The 24,943-nt window shown below is 41.6% G+C and overlaps 1 protein-coding gene and 1 long non-coding RNA gene across 2 annotated transcripts in view; both read right to left on the bottom strand.

Annotated features, from left to right (window-relative positions):
* Positions 1-24,943, bottom strand: part of PDZD8 (PDZ domain containing 8) — a 402,964-nt gene that overhangs the window by 363,410 nt on the left and 14,611 nt on the right. The window lies entirely within an intron of this gene.
* LOC138300217 (uncharacterized) lies at positions 11,191-21,947 on the bottom strand. Its single transcript, XR_011204891.1, has 2 exons — positions 21,053-21,947; positions 11,191-15,051 (listed from the first exon to the last, which is right to left on the bottom strand). It is a non-coding gene; the product is annotated as an uncharacterized lncRNA (long non-coding RNA).

Raw genomic sequence — 24,943 nt, 5'->3', positions numbered from 1 at the left:
AATTTAGTAGGCTGGGCTGCCCACAAGAGAGCTACCTACAAGTAGATGGAGAGCTACCAGTAGCTCAAGAGCCTGAACTAAAGGGTACTATCAAAAGGGGTGTAAACTTGGTATTATTGTACCAATGAAACTATCCACACTTAATCTTCAGCTGACGTGCATTTCTCCAGTACTGGCTCTGTAACACATGCAACAACATTGTTAAAAGTCTTTTGAGCTCCTTTCTGAAGAGGCAGAGTGAGCTGACAATGTAAAAGGCAAGTTACTGAGCTGAATTAAACTGTAATTGAAATGATAAAACAATAGCTAACTTTTCAGGCCTCATGAGGACATTTTTCTTCATGGAATGTTAAAATTGTTAGCCGATCAGGAGACATTTGTAGCATTACATTTATTACACTGCTAGGCCCCTATTATAGACAGGGCGCACTTTCCCCGTTTGCACTACGGCACACCTTTAAAACGGGTACACCAGGGTCAAACAGAGAGAGTGAACCCTATTTCAAATAACAGCAACTCTCAGGACATCTGTGAACTCGAGCTGCCATCAGGGCGGCACATTGGTGTAAGGCGGACCCGTTGTGTGAAGAATCAGATTAGTTTTTTTTTTTTTTTTTTTGTTTTTTTTAAGTGCAGGCAGCATCCGCCCGCACTTCAAAGAATGGATAGAGATACTCCTCCAGGCGGTTTTAATGAATCACTGCACCTGCCTGCAGAAGGGTGTCGGGGCTCATGCAACCCCCCTCATTTAATCCTTCCAGAGGGAACACATAGACTGTGCCTCTCTTCCTTGTTGTATGCAGTCAGTGTGTTAACTACTAACTTCAAATACTCCTGCATCCATTAAAAGTCGTGGACGCAGAGGCAAAGCGGTTCTCATTTGCACGGGGACATGCCCACATTTAAAGAACGAAACGCAGCATTAGAATAGCAGCAGCGCTACATGTGCACCAGTGCAATCTGATTTCAGGAGAATCTACAGGGCCCGAGCGTGCAGTATAAGGGTGCACATGCCCACTATTCCCCCAGGGCATTGTAGGTAGTACAGGCCCGGAGACCCATTACATTAAATCATGATTCTACTTATACGTTACCACACATCCTGAATTACAGTCAGTTCTGGAACTGATCAAAACTTCTCAAAATATTTGTGCAACAAATCAAACTTTGTATTTTGGGATGTACATTTCCACCATACTGGTTCTAAATAGCTGAGACACCAGGTCTCAGAACTCCTTGGCAGCTTGTAATGTCTCCATAATGTTTGATTGGTTACTCTATTCCACACATTGATCATAAAGTAAGTGACGTGCAGAACAACTGTAATTGAGTCTTGTGGTGGACTGAACATGATATAGGAGGCTGAAGGAAGGGATATTTAGATGAGCTATAAAGAGGAATGGATAATAAGTGGGACTTCACATAACAACAAAAGCTTACTCGTAGATTTTATTGCCTTCTTAGTTTAAGATGCATATGGGTATGTTCTAAAATCAATTGTCAGGCACAGAGGTTTATGACCCTTCTAATTAAGGAGGTCCTCTAGGAATCTCTTGCCACATAGTAAATATGGTACAGCCAGAAATCCTGCCAAGTGGTGCTCTGGTGTTTTAAAAAAGTTTAATGAACTGGAACAAGGCTGTGTAGACGTATATAGATTAGTGCAACTGAAGAGCAGAGTGAGGGCATAGTGGTGGACTGATTGAAAGACTAGAATGAGAAATTCTTACTGTAAACAACCTGCATAATGCCAGATGAACAGCTGTAAGAGTGGAGCGTGGTAGACTAAACAGGAAGGGTATGTTTAATCGGAGGACGTTTTCAAGGGGTATGAAATAGTGGCGCATGGGCTAAAAAGAAGGAAAATCAAGTAGTCAAGTAGTCACAGTGGATGTTAAAAAGGACAGTCTTCAACAAATGAATTCAACAGTATATATGAGGTACGTTGCATTTGTTGAAAAGTTAAAAGGGAGAGAAAAATGTGTGTGTTATGAGTAAACAAAGTTCATGGCATTCTGTGTCTGGTCTTTGCCCATGGTAGTAAACCTTAGGCTGCATTCTTAGTTGGTTGTTTTCCTCGACCATGGATCCCTACTTTCTCAAAACAAGATCCATTAGTATGTGCAGGCTGAAGTTTCTGTGAGAAGTCCACCATAATCTACTGACAGCAGTAAAAAGAAAAAAAAAAAAAATGTATGTATATATATATATATATATATATATATATATATATATATATATATATATATATATATATACACACACACACACACACACACACATACATACACACACACATACATACATACACACACACATACACACACACACACACGCAGACACACAGGTGCTGAAGAACAAGCCCTTTCAGAAGGTAGAGGCACTGGATTGGAATCTGACGGGTACTAAAGAGGTTACAGCTCATTTTAAGGAAAGAGCAGACTCAGTCAAGTTTGGGGCAGCTGCGGCAGACAGCACTATAGGTTGGCTGTCATCGTCCAGAGTAGATGCCGCTAATGGATAGCACTCTTCCATGGGTTGTGGCGCCAGGGAGGGAACCAGTACTCAAGTCGCTCCAGAGCTGTGAACACCAAACTGGCGTCAGTTGCTGGCAAAAACCTAGCTGGGAGTCCTCTCAACCCTCTGGGGCCCACAGGTGCACTACAGGGACTGGTAACGAGCCAAACAGACACAGCTTTGCTTCACGGAAGGCCTCTATTTGCTGCAGCATCAACGACCGCCACAAACATTGTGGTTGCCATGGAACAAAGATCGGAATCGGCTCCGTAGTAGAGCCTGGAGGCACGATTTTTTTTCTAGAAGTATCTCAATGAATCAAGGGTTACCTCTGGATCCGCATCCGTTGGTATAGAAAGAAATGAACTTATGTCAGAGTGCACTGGTAGTCCCTACATAGCTCAGTGCATGTCACATCTGGTGAGGAATGACTGACGCTGAGCTGCCCGATCCTTTCTGACACATAGGGTAATATTCAAAAGTGAGGAATGTGCTGTTTCAAATCTCTATCATTAGTGTTCTAATGAATTATAATATCGCTCAACGTAACTAATTAAGCAAAAATAAAAAATGAAAACGGAGAGATGCAAAAATTCATAAAGGAGGTTATCACCAAAAACAGTTTACTTTATTGATTTTGGATCAATCCAAAAGATCAAAGAAAAGAAAAAAAAGTAGCGAGGTGACAAGGATGACATCGGCGAAATGGAAAAGATGAGCCTCTCTCACAAACTGAATGTCAGCGGACATCAGTTGCAAAGGTATGTCTTTCTCAAACCTCTTGAATCCACAACTGACTTTGGTAAAGCCCGGAGTGGACTCATTTAGCTTTTGCTGGAAAGAGGCATGGGTATACAATGGTGGGTAAGCCACCTGAGGGCTCGAGCTGGGTGCCTTGCTCTGGCTCAGCTCAAGATCCTCTTGAACCCTCAAGCCCAAAGCAAGTCGAGCTTTCATGTGGCTTCTACTGGTCACCCACACTCTAACCTTGGGCACCAAGAATTAAACACAAAGCATTAAAAGTGATGTAACAAAGGAGGGAAAAAGAGATGCACATCTAGTGACTGAACTGCACAACGTAAAGCTAGAAAATATGGGATCATTCCAGCTTCTTTACTTGACTAAAGTGTGTGATTTTAGACAATTTTGTTTTATTTCAAGGTGCCTCCTTTTGTCTTCATTAATCACATATGGGAGCACCTTAAAGTTTGGGATATGCACCATACAAAAGTGTCTCTTGTATTTGACAAATTAGACTGCTCCTCAGGGTACAATAAATTTAGGTCACATATGGGGTCACTTTATGGCTGACTTTTCTCTCAACTCACCAACACATTGTTGTCACTGTCACGGTGGAGGGGGCATTAAAATGTCAATGTATACCACTCAATGCAGTGAAATAATCTGATATACTAAGGTGAAACAGTTCTGCATGTTAAAGAAACAACTTTTTTTCAGTTTCATTGATTTTTGTAAGCACAAACAGAGCCTCAGTTATAAAAAAAAATGTCATTAACCATTTGAGCAGCAACAGTGGAAAGCCCAAACGAGTTTAGCAACAAACCACAATGACAAGCATGTTGCATTGCCACGTGAAGGTATACCAGCCAATTAAATATTTAGAGATGGAGGAAAATCAGGTCTCTTCTACTTCTGAGTTTCAAGGCATATCCAAAGTACATATTCTCAGGACTACCCACAGGCTGGCAAAAACATATTGCCAACCTTGTCAAAGAACCATTAAAGCTATTTACCCTGAAACTCACGGTGATTCATTTCAGACTTCAAACCTCTTTCAGAAGAGAGTAGAAGGCAGACCTGTGTTCATTCACATACAAATGTTAAGTTACCATACATTTTCTAACCTTTCAATCGAGCAGCAATCCTCCCCCCCCCCCCCCCACCTACCCTTATAACCTTCTCTGTGAATTTGGCAACCAAACACCACATTAAATGGAGGGAAAATACAAATAAACAGATACCTCTCAATTTTACATTCATACAATTGATACCTTACTGTGGTCAATAATCTATTTTGGAGTTTTGTGATCATTTATTTCCTTTGTCACTATTTAAATTATTGAACAGCTAAAACTAAAAATATCTAAAGAGCAGTATTGCAGCAGAAAAGCACAATCTTAATCACGAAGATATCACTGGGGGGATGAACATTGTAAACAAGCATAGGAACAGAAGGTCAACTACCTAAAGCCAACTAGGTTTTCAGCAATAGGTCTGTTTGACAGCTGGGCAGTCAAAAACCAGACCTAAAATGGATGGGGTAAGTTATCTATAATGGTATAATCCAATCTAGACCTAGGAAAGTGAATATCTATTTGCACCCAAGCCTGGCACTTGATATTATGAGGACACATAGTTAAAAAAAAAAATCTGATCTATTTGTCACCCAGCACTCACATTCAAGGTGGGTCACCCACTGATTATCCATCACAATAGATATATTTCATTTGGCTTTGAAGACAATATATAATCATTTTAAGGAAGTATTTTTCAGAAACCTAAGAATGTTCTTATTAGTTCAAGCTCTTGCAACTGGTCTACTTATCCCTCTCGTACACAGACAGCTCAGTATCCATATCATTATGTAATGGAATATATTTCACCATATCACAAGAAGGCAAATGCCAACAAGGAGTACCTTAGATTATATATTTACAGATTCCTCCAGGTAAAACAATGGCACTTTGGAAAAAGGACTGGTAAGGCTGCAGCTTCAACCAACCACGGTAGGTGTATTTATTGAACCTCTGGTGGTAATAATAACATATATATATATAATAATAATAATCCATGCTAATCAGTGGTTTGATTCATTTTTGCCCTAACCCTAAAATGTGTGATCCTGTTTTCATTAGGAACCTTTTGAAATCGGATAATTGGAGAGGCTTACAATCAATTTATAAAATTAATAATGTAGCACCATTTGTAAGCACTGAGCTCTAACATATTGAAACTGTTCATTTTAAGCAGAGCTGCGGGATTCTATTAACAGAATACCATACAGTAGTTCTTGGTGGTCTACTCTTTCTAGGGGAAAAAAAATTCTTGAGATTTTATGTAGCTGCAGTTTTTTGCATGATGAAATAATATTGAAGTCTGAATTACGTCCTTCGTCGTTTTTATTGATTGCAAATCATATGCACATATGTGTAGGGGTGTTAATATCATAGGGTAGAAAACCTTTTGGGTGAAATTCTAGAGCAGAACTGAAAATGTGGCAACAGGTATTGAACAGCAAATTGGAATTTGGAGCACGAGGTGTGGCACACACCTGCAAAAAAAACGAACATTAAACTGCCAAGCATTTAACACTAAGCCCTGGGCCAGCCATCAACGCACTCACATCAAACAATGATCAAATTCAATCATTAGTCACATTGAACTCTCTCAAACCGAAACCTATTACCAATGTTCCAAACTATCTGCGAGAATCAAAGATGACTGTTTACCTATCAGTCCATCAATAAATCTCACCACAAGAAAGGAACATAAAACATATCAGCTTAAACAGGTAATCACAGGAGCTTTCAGACTCCAGTTAGCAACCATATGGTAGGAATGGCAAGAAAGATACCCTAGATAACAGACAGAGCTCTTAGTCCTAGACTATGGTCTTAACAAATGCCAATAACAAACAATATCACTCTTATGCGTCGGTTGAACCAGATGTTCTGGTCAATTACTCACTGTTTTAAGGAAAAGGAATGTTAATAGTTACATTCTGTATTGGTGAGGTTAGGTTGAAAGTATTTATGGAGCTACTTTGGAAATTGGCACATCACTTCATTCCCTTCCCAGTAAGGTAAATTTATATTGGGTGGTTTATTGGGCCACCAGCAACTGTTCTTCCCTATTGAAAACATCAGCTGAAACCAGTATGCTGCAGCTTCTTTTCGTGGTTTCATTGCGTAATGTGTCACGAGTAAAACTGTAGCTGCATGCTCCAGTATTCTTAGCCCAAAACATCAAGGCTGATTTGAGTAACTAATAAGCATGATTTGAAAATTATTTTTATCCAAGAATTTTTCTGAACTTGTCAGATGAAAATCGCTGGGAGGTAGCAGGTAAGTCCTGATGACCAGACAATAGATGACCACTGCAACTGCCACAGAATCCCTCTGCCCGTACATTTGATACTTGGTTAAGCGATGTAACAAAATCACCTGAACTTTAAGGTACAAACAGGCAACAGACCTTCGTATTAGTTGTGTACTGCAAGGTAGCAGAGGAGACGAGTGCAAGCAGAAGCGCAGTAGGCACTTTGAAAGGCCCGACACTTGAGACAAGGGCCTTCAGATGTCAAACGCTTTGTCCTTGCAGCTCACGTTTCTTCCTGAAAGCCAGTAAACCAAGTCAGCTGGCTCGGTTAAACTGCTGATGGATTGCAAGTGTGAGGTCGTCTAGGGTGGACCTTTTGCAGAACAGCTCGCTTTGGAGTCATACATTTTTTTGGCAGAGTATGGAGTGAATTTGGAGGTGGAAATAACACTAAAATAGTCATTAAGAACCAATTTATGAGAGTATGGCCAAGTAACAAGTAAGTTAATTTGTAGTCATTGTGGCGATTCTGCCCGGGAACAAGCTGTAGGGAGAACAAGCTCTATAACCTAAAATAATAATACCTTGTTTTTAGAGGGCTTTATACCACATTCTAGTATTTCTAAGCGATGTATTTAACAGGTGTTCTTATTATCCCGTTTTATGATACTCAATTTGTTAACCTCAGAAGGCTGAAAGGCTGAGTCTGCCTTGTCAGGATTGGAACTCATGATCTCCAGAATACTGTTTTGTTAGTTGCAAAAACTTAGGTCTGTGAAGCAACCTCCCAGAAATTATAATTCTATACTATGGCAGTACAGATGGTAAACTAGCACTCGGAAGCCAATACATCTAGCTTTAATGGACTAATATATTCAAACACAGGCAAGCAAAAAATGAACACACACTATTTGTCCAGTCTGTGTGCATCTCTATAATTCTGTGCAAGCCTCTGTTTGAATGCATTAGCACCTTAAAGCCGTAGCTACTGGCACCGTGCATATATTTGAGCTCTCTAGCTGTTAACATTTTCATCTCCGGTTCAGCATGGAAATGGACCATTAGTTAGTGTCGGGGTTATGAAAGGAATGAAGAAATGGTCTGGCAAACTCATTTTGAGAGGAATAGAGATTTGAATGTGGCGTTTTCATGAAAATCAGCATCAGTGTAGAGCCCTAATTGTAGATAGGCCAGGTGCAAGGTTCATTATGCTTTTGTCGGATCTGAGGAGGAACGTCTGTGCCCTTGTGTATTTCCCCAGTGGAATTGAAATCTGCCTGGAAAACCTGATGTGAAGGAGGAAAGTTGATCAATGCTCTAATAAAGGAAGCCGTACATAAAACTCTTTTCATTGTTCTGCACTGTGATCGATGTTCCAACTCACTGTTTTATGTGTTGTGCACTTATTCTCCAAAGCGAGGCATAGTAATGAGCTGTCAGTTGCATTAATCTTGCCTAAGGGAGACTATCGATGAACACAACTACTACCCCATATTCCCACCATTTTCTTCTGCTGGATGCTGAAGCCTAGTGGCAACATAGTCTTATGGAAGAAAAGCAGAACCAGGTCCCGTTGAGTGACATACGTCACAGTCTTGGGTGACAGGACAGCAGATATGAAGTTGCATTAGAGACCGGTGTCCTACGTTGAGAAGGGCAACTTTGATGCAATGTGCAAGAACATGGGTGACTGGGTTGAGAGGGGCAATTTATCTGTGGTTACTTGGGCAGATTTATACTGGTGATTATAAAGTCTACCTGTGGAGACTGTGGAATAAGGATGTCCTATGGGATCTGTGATAAGAGTATACATTTGTATGGGGTGCAACAGAAGTAAAGTGAGTAATGGAATACTCCAAAGCATTAGGGTTGCAGAGCATTGTAGGCTCTTCGCATGAGATTAGTTCTTCAGAAAGGTATAGAAATGTGTGGTTTGTAGACTGTCTATCATATCATGCAGTGGATCCAGCTTCAACTGGACATCAATAAGTTAGTTTTGGACATTTTTATAAGCTGTGCGCACTGGTCAGTAATAAGTAGGTATAATCAAGTGTAAGAAGAGTGACTGCACCTTTCACATGGAGTATGCCACTGGGTGGTAGAGTCTTTCTGGTCGGGCTCTTAAGGTTACTATGAGTGTGCTGTGGGTTTGTTCCTCCACAGTCTTCTAGTCTGTGTCAGCGTACGAGTAGTTGTGTTTCAGGTTACAGTCCAGATTGCCTTGATTATGTCAGCAATTATGCAAGATAAAACGTGTAACCCGAAATTTCGCCAAGGCCTAGCAAAAGCACATCTAAGAGCAAAAGAAATCACAACTGTGCACCAACACAGTTAACCGCAAAATAACTACTGGTGTTAACTAAACAAGCAAGTGAAATCACAGGACTGTGGTACTGAGCTGCCAAACTAGTGTAAAAAATAAAAATAAAAAAAAATGCGTAAAAATATCAATGAGACATCAAATTCGGTTGACAGCACAATGAAGTAGATCACCACCCTTGGTGGCACCATCAGCAAGAGCATGGAAACTTTTACCCTGCTTATATCAAAATTAGATGTAGTAATAGCAAGAAAGTGGAAATGCTTTTAGTTGTACAAAATCACATTTGGAATTATAAAAATACATGTAGGTGCAAAGTCATAATGTAGTTGCAAAATCAGTGTTAACACACCTGAGTCTAGAAACATCACATTTAGGGCTTCATTAGTGCAATATCATAAGGTGCGAAAGATGGTTATGCTGAAAAACACATTTAGGTGCACAGCTACGCTTGGTGCAACAATAGGATAGTGGTGGAGACACTTTTAGGTGCACAAAACCATTTGGGTGCACAATCGCTCTTGTTCTAAGATAAGCAGTGGTATGCTGTCACATATTGGCACAAACTCACCAAGTACAGAGAATGAGCTGCATTAAGAGAACACATTAGGTGTAAGATATGTGAACTGGTATGACATTTCATTTCGTTGACAGCATGCCTAAATTCATTCATTCATTGTGTAATCTCAGCATGAGTATGGAAAAAGAGTAGAAGCACAAATAACAATTAGGTGCAGCTTCACTCTTGGTGCCTAGCGAGCTCACTATGGTATTAGAATTAGGTGCAAAAATAACTTTATGGTGCATATTTACTATCGGTGCAGCATCAAAATGAGTGTAGAGACACCCTTGGAAGCATAATGTGCCTCTACTGCACAGCGTGGAAGCCTTGTTTCATATTCTACATATTCTAAGCACTGCAACGGGAGTCAGTCTTTGGGCAGGTGGACTAAGAACTTTAAAAACGTTAACTTACATTCTCCTCTGGCCTGATCCAAAGCATGAATTAATTTCACTTTCTTCAAGCAATGGCTGAAGGCAGCTGACCCAAAAGAACCGATGGCTAGAAGGGGCTGGCCTGACGTCCCTTTTCTGTATAGGAGTTTTGGCAATAATGTCGATCTCTAACACGGTGCTAAAGTGCCACGCAGCTCATTAAAAGTGATGGTATTCAAAGAGCCCTCCAGATTCTTGAAAAGGCTAATGGACAAACCTGGCTTCAGAGTACAACATGCACATTCTAGGAGAATGGGGGATGAAAGAGCACTCCGACTGCATGCTGGTAGGTTAAAAATAATAAGAAGAAGGAGTACCTGCTGGTCAGTGGGAGGACACTGGCCACAGGAAGCAGTACTTGGTCCATGCTTCACTGCATGGACTAAGACCCCAAAGACTCCGAAGGCCAGGAGGAAGTCAGACGCAGAGAGAAGCAGACGACCGATGGGACGCAAGAAAACGAGCAACGTGGGAGCCAACCAGTGCTAAAGTAAAGGTAAGTAATGGGAGGGCTCAAAGCCCCCACTAAGATATATATATATATATTTTTAAAGGACAATAGCTTTCGCTGACAGCACATGCACACAGTAGATGAAACCTAAAACAGCCTCCCTGGGCTGCAAACAAGCTGCACACAAAGGCTCCTACTTTTATAAGACGCTGGGGCTCAGCTCCCAGCAACATTTTCAGGCTTAGATGCTGGGGAAAGGTCTAAGCGATTCTGTCACTATTGGATTTGCTCTTGAATAAAAGTCCAGAAATATGTATCCCCTTTATTTCTGAAGGCTCAAGAGAGTAACTAGTGGCACTGATGCACAAGGAGGTTTTATGACATGGAACAGGGTGTGCACCAGAGGCAGGGAGCAGGGGTGGTAGTGCATGAACAAAGGAGGCAGTATGTGAGGAGGAGGCACGGAAGGGGTGGTGTGAGAAAAGAAGTGGCAAAGAGCACATGCGTCAGTGTGTATTGTTAATTTGAACGTTATTAAATCATAACATTATTTGCTAAGCTTTCAATGGATCCGACTGAATACATTTATCAAGTGGCTAATCCCTTCACATTACTGCCCTCACAAACAATATCTTCACATTCGCTACCAATAATTTTGATAATCTAGCTCCTGTTGCCCCATAGTCTTATTTGCTCCAAAGACTACATTTTTGAGAACCCTTCCCTCCTAACAAGACAGACTGAAGATCCTTACAAGAGAACAAGTACATAAGGTAGTGTCAAATGCACATATTTGCAGATACTTACAAATGCATTTACAAAGGAGTTTTGACACGGAGAGCCGGAGTGAAAAATCAATGACCAAAGGTCTGTTTATTTTTGCTGCAGCAAAGAGGACAGGTTTACCACTGGCATCCCAGGCCCGAAGTAAAGTGTGCTGACATAAAGCGTTTAACAGTGATATTTATACTCATACATCAAAGGATACATAAAATGTGTAACTAATGATATACGTCATACAGATATTTTTAAGGAGTTAATCAGTATCCACACACTTGTTCCATTCCCAGTCTTGTCCTTGCCTCCCTTCTGCAGCTGCCTGACTCCCCACATTCTTGAGACCCTTCAAAGGATTACGTTGTTCAAAGGTATAGATATCAGCCTTTCCCTCCCCAAAATACCACAGCCGAGGTCAGTTAGTTATTTGAACACACAATTATAATGAATACAGTGCCCCAGTTAGGGAAAGAAACCAGCTGCAAGCCCATGGCGTGGAACCAGGCTTATTTTACCTAAACAAATATACATAAGATAACATATGTGATAGACAGTGCGTTCAGAGACAACAAAAGCTCAAACTTACACGTGTAAAAGAAACGAAGCAATTCAAAATGAATTCTAACAATCGACCCTTTTTGAGTTTTTTTTCTTCTGAACATAATAAACGTTTGAATAGTTCTAAATTTCCTCATATATGTTGAATTTTACTCCCACTTCATTGAAATTTGCATTCATGGGGACATAAACAACCGATGGGTATGAGCAACCAGTATCTGCAGTGAGGACAGTGGGGTCAATAGCCATTAGGGAAGTTATCTCTTCTCTCTGCATCATAGCTCGATTGGTTTCTAGTATTTTCACTGGCGGAAGTTTACACAATTTTAAACAGGAACAGAGAGCAGGTAAGCACTGCACTAATAAACAACTTAATACAATAGCTATTATTATAAAAAGTATGTCTTTAAACAACCAGCCCCACCCCCCAAACCAAGACCATAACCATGATAAACTCCAATCGCCTCCTTCATATTGGCCCCCCTTTTCAAATACCTGTACTGCTTCTTTTATTTTCCCAATATCCAATTCTATCTCGGATGACTTGTTGACGAAATAACAGCACTTTTGCTGGTACTGATGTTGGATTAAAACACATACTCCTCCTTGTTGTACTGTAATCAAGTCTAGGGCAAGCCGATTTTGTATCGCCAATTGGGCTGCAGAGTTTATCTCTACCTGTATACTTCCTATGGCCTCTCTGGTGGCATTAAATGCAATGGCTAATTCAGCTGACATATTCATCATTGCCAGTTGCAAATCGAAAATTCCAAATCCGGGAATAAGAACATGTAATACTTGAAATACCCAGTTCTTTCGCTCCTCCAGTATGGGTGTCCCTCGTTTGTACCTATGTGCAAAACTCCCCATGTTAAGGGGCTGGGAAGATGATATATTTGATATCACAGTAATGTTGGGTGCCAAATATGCCAGTGAACATATCCCTTCCCAGTTTAGAGGCAGTACTTTATATGCAGTTCTTCCACATACGAAGTACATGCCTCCCTGGATTTGTGAATTTATAATGCTGTATTTTATTCGAGGCAATCCTACACCCTCTGGGGTGTCATGCTCAGAATTATTGCAATATTTGTAATCTTCCCAGATTGTATTTAGCAATGATACATTTGCCCAGGGTGCAACATATGAACATCTAGCCGTCCAGAGGGGGCCAAGGAAAACCCGGGACAATATTACAGGTGAATTTTTCCCATTTCTATCTTGTTCTCTGGAGGGATCATATAACAATCCTTCTGGATCTACTAGAATCTCATTTTCTCCCACAGTCAGGTTCCAATAATTCACAGTGTAATTTTGATGAGTCCCATTAATTAACGCTGTCCAATTTCTGTCTATTTTCTCCTCTCCTTCAAGATCCCAATTCCCTGTTTTTATATCAAATAACAAAGTGTAAACACACTGTTCAGGAGGGATCTTTCCCATGTATTTTGCCTCTGGGTTTTGCCCATAAAAATAGGTACCAAAACATATGGGAAACATTTTAAGTGTGGCATTCTCTCCAGGCATCGGGGAGAGCTTGTATTCTGCCTGGGTATTAGGGAGCACCGCACACCTAGGGTACCATTGATATTCTTGTTGGTCACATCTCCAAGTGGTATTTGGTACAAGACACACTTCCCCTCTTTCATATTCGCTTGGTGATACTGGTACTTCATAAAGGCCTATAGGATCCTCGGGGTGTCTAGACAAGTGCCGGCAAATCCAACAGTCAGTGAGACTTAATGTCTCCGCTAATTTTCCATGAACCTTTATTAATGGATGTAAGGTAGGATTTTGCAACAATGATGCAACACCACTGGACATTATACATATTAACATAAGGGTCACTAGGTACTTCATTATGGTTTTGTAGAAATAGTTATAAGGCCACTCTTCCCTATTCTCTAGAGGGATATTTGTCCTGCCAAATGGATATATCTTCATAATTTTATTGTGCTCTTCTCCTTGGTCCTACAACTTTTCTATGATACCGTTTTACTCGTCTCAACCGCCTACGCGTGTTCAAAAATATACTCACACAATTACCAAATATGTAAATGCAAAATATTGATATCACTATACTAATAATCATATACGTATAGATACAAATAAGTAAATTTTTCCTTCAATGTTCACACCCACTAGGGTTCAGCACCGCCGTGCTTTACACTCTAGCAGTTAGGCTGCACTGGTTGGTCCAGGACAATAGAGGTTGGCTTGATCCTAGGTCCCTTAGCTTCTCCTTTTCAAGTTTTAACTCCTGGTGAGTCTCAACTCCCAGTGAGTAAGTCGCAATACTTCAAAGTTAGTCTTCAGTATAGTTTGTCAGTTTCGTTCAGTGTCTCAGCAAAATGAGGGCGGAGGCCAGCAATTTTCAACCAGATTAGTGATGTGCTTGGGTATTAAACAGAAAAAGGGCACCTTTCTTTTTTTTTTTTTTTTTTACCGCTGGGACTACAAACCGCACCAACCCTAATGGCTGGCCGCTTCCGTAGAACTGGTACTTGTTTTTGTTTTTTTTTTCTTTCTCGCCAGTCACAGAACTGTTAACTCCATTTACCCACTGATTGAATAGCGTTGCACAAGCTGCATCCCACTATACTTGTGTTCTCGTTGAGACAATTGTTCTGACCAATGTTCTGGTGTCGTTGCACAGGCTAGTCACCCGTGTTCATGCTGGAATTTTAGTCATCACAGTCATTTACAACCTCGTCGCCCAAAGTGTGCGTAACAACAGTGAGGATAGCTCGTTTTAATGCTGGTACATCAATGGCATCGGAAATGCCGGTGGCGGTGAAAGCGGGGAACTGTATTTCACAAAGGCAGGCGTGCCGTATTCTGCTGAGCAAAGGATTCCTTGGCCATTCAGAAGAGACCTCAGTTTGCAATTCCAAGCTAGGAGCTATCAGGGTGATGTAAATGTAGCTTTTCGTAGGGGTCACCACCTTACGCACCTTCAAAATTCTGTTCATTTGGATGGGCGAGGACGCAGGTTGTATCGATGAGTTTGTTGATCTTCAAACAGCAACTCTTCGTCACTGGGCTGCTGTGTCACCGCAGGAGCAGAAATAGCACTTGAAACCTGTGGAGGTGTTTCCTGTCTCCCTACTTCGCTGTAATCAGGAGACAATGGTAATTCTGCTGTTAGAGTACTCTGTAGTGGAATTGGTGCACGCTTACAGTGGCTAGCATGTATCCAGTTTTTCCTTCCTTCCACTTTCACCGCTGTCTGTGTTGCAAGCAGTACCTGGGCTGGCCCCCGCCACCTGGGCTGAAGACTGTTGGTTCTTTGAAAATTCTTTGTCATAAGCCAATCCCCTGGCTTAAAAGGGTGACCAGGGCCTTCAAGAGGAGTCGGTAGGCTGGCCTTGACCTGTTGGTGGATCAAACGCAAATCTTTAGTCAATTGTTTACAGTAATCTACAAACAAAGGATATTGCACTTCAGAAAGCTTCTTTGGTCGTGGTACCCCCCAGATATTGGCTGGCCTCCCCATGACAACTTCATAGGGGGATAATCGTGACTTGCTACTGGCAGTCATCCTGATGGACATTAATGCTAGGGGCAAAGCATCTGGCCATTTTAAGTTGGTCTCAGCACAAATCTTAGCTATTTTGCTCTTCAAGGTGTAATTATACCTTTCTACAAGGCCCGCTGATTGTGGGTGATTTGCAGCATGAAATCGATGTTTGATGTTAAGGGCAGTACAGACCTTCTCCATTACCTCATTAGAAAAATGACTGCCATTGTCACTCCAGACTAATCGTGGCAAGGCGTATCTAGGAAAATATTCTTTTAGTAATATTTTGGCGGTAGAGAGAGCACCATTGTCTTTTAATGGGTAGGCCTCTATCCATTTTGAAAACATGCATACTACCACTAACACGTATTTCAGTTTGTTACACGGTTCCATGTGGATAAAATCCATCTGTATAGCTTCAAAAGGGAGATCAGGAGGGGCAAAGTGACCAGGGGGCGTAGGGGTCCCTTTTCCTGCATTGTGCACTGCACACACCATACAACTTTTAACCAGGTTATTAGCAGCTTTGGATATCAGAGGATTACTCCAAACATGGTCCAAAGTTGTCTTGATGCCTTGGGCACTGATGTGTGCAGGACTGTGGGCCATAGTAACCATAGCGTGTACATAGCAATTAGGTAACATCCATCTTCTTCTGTCTGTGTCATCTGTGTAACAACCCTCACTGTCTAGTCTACCGTTCTTCTCCCACTGTTCCCTTTCCTCTGCTGTTGCTTCTGCTTGAATATCTCTCACACACTGCATGGTATTTTCTAATACTTCGTACTGGGGCTCTCCCTTGATGCTACTCTCAACATATGCATTGTCAAATGGTGCTCGTGCTGTTGCTTTCGCTGTAGCATCTGCAAAAGCATTTCCTCGTCCTATATCATCAGTAATTTTTTTGTGGGCACTACACTTAATGATTGCGACCTGACGGGGCAGACTGAGAGCAGTCAAAAGTGTCACAATCAAGTTGCCATGCTGGATGGTAGTGCCATGTGACGTGATAAAGCCTCTATTCGCCCAGAGTCGCCCAAAATTATGAGCTACTCCAAACGCATATTGGCTATCAGTGTAGATGTTAACACTAAGATGTTCACTTATTTCACAAGCTCTGGTGAGGGCAATTAATTCTGCAGCCTGTGCCGAATTTTGCGGGATTCTATGAGATTCAACCACTGTTTTGACTGTGGTGACGGCATAGGCTGCAGTGGTCGTACCATCTGGTAACTTGAAGCAAGACCCATCTACAAACAGCTCTCCCTGTGGGTCAGATAGGGGAGTGTCTGTCAAGTCTACCCGTCCCTTAGTTTCTTCCTCAGTGGCAAAAATGCAATTATGATCAAATTCCACATTGTCCTGAGGGAGGGGTAGTAACGTAGCTGGGTTCAAGACATTGCACCGCTTCAAAGTAATATTTGGACTGAACAATGTTAATTCGTAACCCGTTAGACGAGCACTGGTGAGGTGCTGCGTCTGTGTCTTGTTTAACAAAATATCAACGGCATGAGGAACCATCACAGTGAGCGGATTGCCACCAACAAACCCTTCACTTTGTTTCACCGCAGCTGCTGCAGAAGCCACTCCTCTAAGACAAGTAGGCAAAGCTTGCGCCACAGTGTCCAAGGTGGAAGAGAAGTATGCACAAGGGCGTTGTCTCCCACCTTGGGCCTGTGTCAAAACAGACAGTGTACAGCCATGCTTTTCATGCACAAATAAAACAAATGGTTTGCTGTAATCCGGATTACCCAATACAGGAGCAGAGCACATCGCCTTTTTTAATTCTTGAAAAGCCTCCTCACATTTGTCAGTCCAAGGTACAGGAGAGGGCACATCTGAAAGTGTCAGAGCAGTCAATGGTTTTGCTATAAGTGAAAAATTTGGAATCCACTGTCTGCAAAAAGATGTAAATCCCAAAAATGCTCGGACTTCAGAAGGGGTGCGTGGTGCAGTCATTGTATGAACCAATTTAATTCTGTCTGGATGTAATCTCCTTCCCTCCTTAGAGAGGAGGTGTCCTAGATAGGTGACCTCCTCTCTACAATACTGCAATTTTGGAAGGGACACCTTATGGCCCAGAGGTGCTAAATGATGTAATAATGCAACAGTATCAGTCTTACATTGTGTCATGGAATCTGAGGCAATTAAAATATCATCAATGTACTGCAACAACGCAGAGCCTGTAGGTGGATCGAATTGGTCTAATTGACGTTTAAGACATTGACTATATATGCTCGGGGACTCAACAAAGCCCTGTGGAATTCTTGTCATCGCGAATGATCTACCAAAAATCGCAAAGCTAAACAAATATTGAGATTCTTCGGCAATTGGAATGCTAAAGAAAGCATTCTTCAAATCGATTACGGTGAAAAAACACGCAGAGGGTGGGATCATGGTGAAAAGACTATTCATGTCTGGGACCACGGGAAACTGGGGAATTACTATTTTATTAATTTCTCGGAGATCAATAACTAATCGATATACTGTGTTATCAGTAAATGATTGCTCACCATCTAATCTATTAGCATCATTTCGTTTCTTTACAACAGGAAGGATTGGACTGTTACATGGGCTGCTCACTATTTCCTTTATGACACCTGCATGCACAAGATCAGATATGACTGCCTTGAGCCCTTTTTCGCTTGATTTAGGTAATTTGTATTGAGGAACACGAGGTAACCGGGCACCTGGTTTGATTTTTATTACAATAGGGTCGATATCCATAATGCCTACATCATTCTTGCCTTTGGCCCATAAGCGAGGGTCTATTTCCTGTAGCTCTGGGGGTAAGTCGTATTCCTGTGAGAACATGCACCGAGTTGGGGAAACACTATCCATAGTTACATAGACACCATCCATTGAACAGTGAATAACTGCATTTAATTTCTTTAACAAATCTAATGCAAACAAGTTTTCATTGCAACCTGATGTTAAAGAGAGTGGCGTGTGTACTGTAAATGGGCCTACAGTTACTCTCATAGGTGTTGAGATGGGGCTCACCACGGGGATTCCAGAAATCCCAATTGATGTGGTATGAAGCCCAGACAGGGGAGCCCCGGGGACTGCAGAATGTGCAATAGATGTTCTGGTGGCACCAGTATCTAGAAGAAACTTATGGCCCTCTCCTTCGATTTTTACATCAATGTAGGGACCATTTTGATCTACAGGAATACTTACTCGCCCCTGGCCCTGTCTGTGGCTGTCCTAATAATTGTAGGATTCAGAAAAGAAATCATCAGCATAATATTGTCGTTCAAATGCATTGTCAAAAATATTAGTGTTACGCGGGACCTGATTCTCATTCTGCGAATTCTGATCAGTTCTACCTCTTCCTCGTCCTCGTGCATTACCTGCCGCGTTCCCTCTATGAAGTGACATACTTTGCCTTCCTTCCAGTAATGGGCAAGTATCACGCCAATGTCCATCCTGCTTACAGTAGGCACATTGGTTGATATTTAATCGGCGGTCTTGGGGTGGTGCAGATGTACCTCGGCCTCGACCCCTTCCCCGTCCCCTTGGTGGGCCACCCCTTTGCTGAGGGGTTGCATCCCGCTGAGGGTATGCCTGCTGTAATAATGCCTTTTTCTTCAATTCTTTTACTGACTTCTCATTCTTTTCTAATTCTTCCTTGTACCTGCTCTCATAGTATTGCGCCATCTGCAAAATCTCTGCCTGTCCCTTCGTCATCCACGAACTCTCTGTTGCTTTTAATTTTTGTGATATTTCAGGTAGAAGGCCATTAACAAAGCGTTCTACAAATAGTGTGACACCTGTTACGGTGGCGAGGTCTTGACCGCTAAAATCTATGAACGCTTGTTCAATTCGAGTAAAATAATCTGGGACATCTTCACCTATTTTCTGTTTATAAGTGGCAAGCTTTCCCCAATCCACAGTCTGAAGAGGTATAACAGTTTCTAACTTAGTCAATATCCGATTAGGTAAATCTAAAATATCCTGATGCGGCAGGGTTCCTGGTGCCCTTTGTGCTTCATGTGCTTCTAAACCCCCCCATGTATTTCCCAAAGTAGGTGCATCATCTACTCTTCTAATTTTATGCCAAACTTCAGGACCCAATAAAACACCAAAAAAATAGTCAATGTCTTTGAGAGTCATGGTTGTGGTGGAAATGGCAGTTCTAAGGTCCCGATAGAATCCAGCTGGATTCTTTCGAGGGTCTGGCAAGTCTTTCTTTATAGCCATTACCTCCTCCCTTTTCCATGGTATATGAACAAATTGGGCCACCGGCACGGGAGCTGGCTGTCCGGCGGCAGCTGCTGCTGCGACTGCAGCTGCAGTGGGCATATCAGGGTGCACTTCCCTCATTGGGTACCCCTTGTCATATCTATTTAGAACATCTTCCCTGGCTATGACACAAATGCGTACTCCCTCATTTATGCTGCTACTATCAAGAATACAAGCCCTACTGTCCCGCCATAATTGGTTTAATTCTTGTTCATAAGGGAGAGGGGTAGAATCTGTAATGCAAGACTTCCAATCCCTCTCCAATTTTTCAATCATATACAACAGTGCTAATTGCTGTCCAAAATGTGACATCTGTTGTATTGTGTCCATAATATCGGTGTGGGTGTAAATAAGATGTGACATCCAGTTATCTGACTGATCCTTGATAACCCGTTTTTCCCAATCCCCAATAGTGGAGCGGGTACCAGGGGGCGAAATCGACTTCATAGGTGTGCTCCATATGGGTGAAAGTGAGTGAGTGGCTGTGCACCGTCGGCGTTGTCCATTTGGGGTATTAGGGGCAGGGGACATTATTGGTAACCTTGCAGTGTTGGCTGGTAGTGGTGGGGCAGGTGGCGGAGGGATTAGGACTTGGGCTATTTGGGTGGCTTGAGCTAGAGGCTGTGGTGGCTGTGGCACATGCTGCTGTAGTGGTGCACCTGGATTTCCCAAATTGTGCCCTTGCCCTTGCTGCTGTTGCTGTGCCCCCATGATAGGTTGGGCTACTGCAGGGGGTGTGTAAGGTGGAGGTGCAGTAGGGCTATTATCTAATAGCTGTAGCATTACCTCATCTTCCTCTAATGCATGTTTGGGTTCTGTTGGCTTTGATACATAACTTCCCTCCACCTGGGCCCTATGGACTCTATCTTCAGACTCAATTCTTTTCTGGGTTTGGGAATGGTGGTACAGGGCGGCTTTCTGCATGATGGTTCTCCGGTTCTCCTTCTCTAACAGTTTATCTGACTTCGTTTTTCTTTTGGTGGCCTCAATTTCCCATTTTCTGTATACTTCAAACATATGTTGTCTAGCCTTTTTATGAAACAAACATTCCTGTAGGTAGGTTAGTTTCTTTAAATCAAAAGACCCATCCTCCGGCCACTGGAGGTCAGGACAATGTCTAGTATATTTGCGCCATATACTATTATACAAATTATTCTCTAAACCATAATCCTTTAACATGTCCCACCCTGGTGTTCCCTCTTTTGGAATGGGTTGCTTTTTATCTAAACGTGGCACATGATTTCGGCGAAAACAAAGACATAACCCTTGCCAACATTTCTTATTTCCCATATCTAACCTTTTAATTTGTTCAAAATGCAACACGCACCAAATTTCAAAATGCAACCTGCACCGAAAAAAAAAAAACCCTTTTTCAAATGTGCACGAAAGAAAACCTTTTCAAATATTTACCAACTTACAAATTGCTCCAGGCCTGGGCAAATTACTCAAACAAGAAAAACACATGTAATACAAATTGTCAAATGGTACCTTGTACAAATGCAAATTTACCAAGAACTAATCATTCCCAAAAATGATAAGTTATCCAAAAACAATTATTCTCTCAAATGCAAGTTAAAGCAGACAAATAGCCAGCGAGGAACAGTCTTACCTGACTATCTGCTTTTTCCTGGATTTCTCTCCGGCCGCCCGTGTCAGACTAATCCGTCAAGATAAACACCGATGTTTCAGGGACTTCGCTGGGACATCATGAGAAAACGGGGGGAAACCTGCCCGGTGGATAAGATGCAGCTGCTTCAGAAACTAAGTCTTTGTGCAGGGGCCCCTGGAATCTACACCTCCGGAACGGCGTCCCCCCACTGGCAGCACGTCTCGTGACAGAGCTACTGAAGATATCCACTGGAAGGTCCCTGTTCGGGCGCCAAATTGTCAAATGCACATATTTGCAGATACTTACAAATGCATTTACAAAGGAGTTTTGACACGGAGAGCCGGAGTGAAAAATCAATGACCAAAGGTCTGTTTATTTTTGCTGCAGCAAAGAGGACAGGTTTACCACTGGCATCCCAGGCCCGAAGTAAAGTGTGCTGACATAAAGCGTTTAACAGTGATATTTATACTCATACATCAAAGGATACATAAAATGTGTAACTAATGATATACGTCATACAGATATTTTTAAGGAGTTAATCAGTATCCACACACTTGTTCCATTCCCAGTCTTGTCCTTGCCTCCCTTCTGCAGCTGCCTGACTCCCCACATTCTTGAGACCCTTCAAAGGATTACGTTGTTCAAAGGTATAGATATCAGCCTTTCCCTCCCCAAAATACCACAGCCGAGGTCAGTTAGTTATTTGAACACACAATTATAATGAATACAGTGCCCCAGTTAGGGAAAGAAACCAGCTGCAAGCCCATGGCGTGGAACCAGGCTTATTTTACCTAAACAAATATACATAAGATAACATATGTGATAGACAGTGCGTTCAGAGACAACAAAAGCTCAAACTTACACGTGTAAAAGAAACGAAGCAATTCAAAATGAATTCTAACAGTAGTCCTGATTCTTCCTGCTTTTTCATCTACCCAGGTTGTTCAAAACGAAGGAATGCACACATATACATGCGCATTTCTAAACCTGCACACGTCTGTGTGCCTCTGGACACAAGCACCGGCTTACAGACTCACCAACATGCACAAAAGACCTTCTCACTGGATCACAGACTCACCAACATGCAAATCTCACTCGCCAGTGGTTAGGATGGATGTCGTTATATGTTTATATATATATATATATATATATATATATATATATATATATATATATTTTAACTAGCAAGAGGGGTGTTGTGCACTTGCTAAGGTGCAAAACAGCAAGTGACTTTGAGAAGACTGACAATAGACCAAATTACAGAAAGTAGAAACTCCTCGTATCTGCTGAGAAGCATTATGGCTCTATAAACAGACACGTTGCACTTCAAATGGATTATGGGAAAAATATTCCATGTTATAAAAAAAAAAAAAGGGCAGAGAGAGAGAATCTTGAGTGATGCCTCCAAGCTATTTTACTATTTTTGCTTTATACGGTGCCCGAGTATTTCTGCCTAACTAATATAAAAGAACAGCTCTTAGTAAATAATGCATTGAGAATCTTCTTACAAACAGCTGCAAAGCAAATTATAATGGCCCCGTTCAAAATAAAGAAGCTTAAAGATCGCGATAGGAGAGTTAAAATACGAAATTAGAAACTGCAGATGGGTATTGGTACATAGGTCGACCAAAGATTAAGCTGGAACAGAAATAACAAAAGCTGAATTAAACTCTGCCAAGTGCACATAGACTGACTCAATGTCTGAGTACATTCTAGAAGTTCCTTACTCTCCTCAGTGCAAGCTTGTGAAATACATTCTTGCGATGTTATTACAGTTATGTTATTACCATTTCCTTAGCGCACCATCATTAGTATATGAATACTGCAGCACTTTCAGCAGTCTGGGGATGACTTTCTAAGTGCTTCCGAAGTTTCCATCACAGGCCTTAGTCAGGTTCGGCGTGTTAAAGTCTGATGTCAGTGCTTTTCATATTTTTACTTTGTGGTGATATAAGTGGAAAAATCCACTTACATCACGACAGACTGAAAAATATGAAAAGCACGGACATCAGACTTTAACACGCCGAACCTGACTAAGGCCTGTGATGTGAGTGGATTTTGTATGAGTTTGTATTTTAACCTTGACTAAGGCTTGTGATAGCCTCACATTATCCGAGTTTTGCAGAGTTGTGAAAGACAAGTTCTCTGGCAAATTGTTCACATACCTTTTAGGTAGACTATCTGTGGTGGAACATCAGCTCTATGTTATTTTAAAAGTTTAGAAATACTGATTAAACCTACAGCCCTCTGCTTTTCCTCAAGTAACACGCCGCCAACAGTGAAAGGGCCAGTTAAAACATTTCTGATTATCGAAATTGCACGAGACACACAGAGAATAATTAATAGGGCCTCAGTACGGAGACACAAACGTTACATTTTTTTAAATTTTTTTTTAAGTAAACATCAGTAAATAGCTATTGTATGTGTCAACAGCATTCACAGCCACCCTTGAGAGTAACTTGGCAAACTCACACTAGGTCGAAGCACGAAAACCGGAGCCCAGGATCTGAAGCAGGGTTTTCCAAAGGATAAAGGAGCATTAACCCAGGATCAAGCATCTAAATTGTACAGTGGTCTTAGGTCTGGGCATCATAAAAACAGCTTCTTTACGATTGTGGTCAAATACATTTCTGCATCCTTTCTGAAAAGCATGCAGTCAATCGGCTAAATGTGTTAACGAATGCCTCATGAAGGGGGCATCAATTAATGTCAAACTCACCGCACATCTCGCTGCACTGCCGGCTGTCATACCAAACGGCTTAATGAAGTGGTTTCCTATCAAAGCCAGAGATGAGTAGACGCTGTGCAAGCCGTCGCTACCGAAGGAGGGAGAGAGGGAGGAAATGGGCACCTTCTGTACTTTCTTACTGTAAATGAATGTCAATGATCAATGGTAATGTTGCCATTGACCTTTGTAGAATTCAGTGCTTAATTTGACCCTGTGGGGCATAGCGGCACTCATTTTTAGGGAGCAGCACATATTTGTACTCAAAAGATATTCAACACGAGCAACAGAGAAAAACGGGGGAGAAAGACGGATATACGGCCACAAAGGGAGAAAGCAGAGATCAGCAAGAGTGCGTTAAAAGGCATGATAGTGGATTGAAGATGTTCACTACTCTCCTTGTTTTTTTCTTAAATACTTCCAACAGCTGGAATCCCACCTAGGCTGCTCTAAGTACATGTTTAAGGAAATATCTTACCACCAATATTTTGATCTGTTTCTTACACCTTTATACGTTTAGATATGTTCCTTTACTGGTCTGGATACTTCTCCTACGTCCACCAGCCCACGTGGAGCACTTTTTATTGCAACCCCAGGAATCAATGATATGAGCTCCTTAGCATGACAAAGTAAGACTCAGATTTTATAACCGAATGAAAAAGCACACAATTCGGACAGGGATATAGACCTCATATCTCCATTTAATGCTGCCAAACAATTTGTACGTCTTTTTGAAACATTTTTACTAGAAATAATTTTAATTACTTAAGATTAAATCACCTTCTTTATGCATAGGAAAGGATCTTTAAATGTGCATTATTTTGGAGGCTGCACTGCCTATCAACTCTCAATAAACATCAGCTGCCCGACACAGATGGATTATTAGAGGGCAATTTCAGGTGAATATGTCTTTGCCTGCGTGCACAATAGAATAACCATACAGAGGTGTTTATTACTTCTCCCAGGTCAAAGCACCCCTAAGAAACTCATATTCAAATTTTAGAGTAACTAGACTATACCTCCAAAGAAAGTATACCTTAAGTCAGGCATGATTCAGTAAGTTTAAATCTGCACTTGATTCGCTCCAAAATTCCAAATATAACTGTTCACAACATCTAAGTTGATCTAATTATGTAAATGGACAGAGTTACACAACCATACTGCGT

This window comes from Pleurodeles waltl, chromosome 6 (assembly GCF_031143425.1).
Source record: "Pleurodeles waltl isolate 20211129_DDA chromosome 6, aPleWal1.hap1.20221129, whole genome shotgun sequence".
NCBI classification, from domain to species: Eukaryota; Metazoa; Chordata; class Amphibia; order Caudata; family Salamandridae; genus Pleurodeles; species Pleurodeles waltl.
The sequence above is the reverse complement of the archived record's forward strand: the minus strand, read 5'-3'. Positions and strand labels throughout refer to the sequence as shown.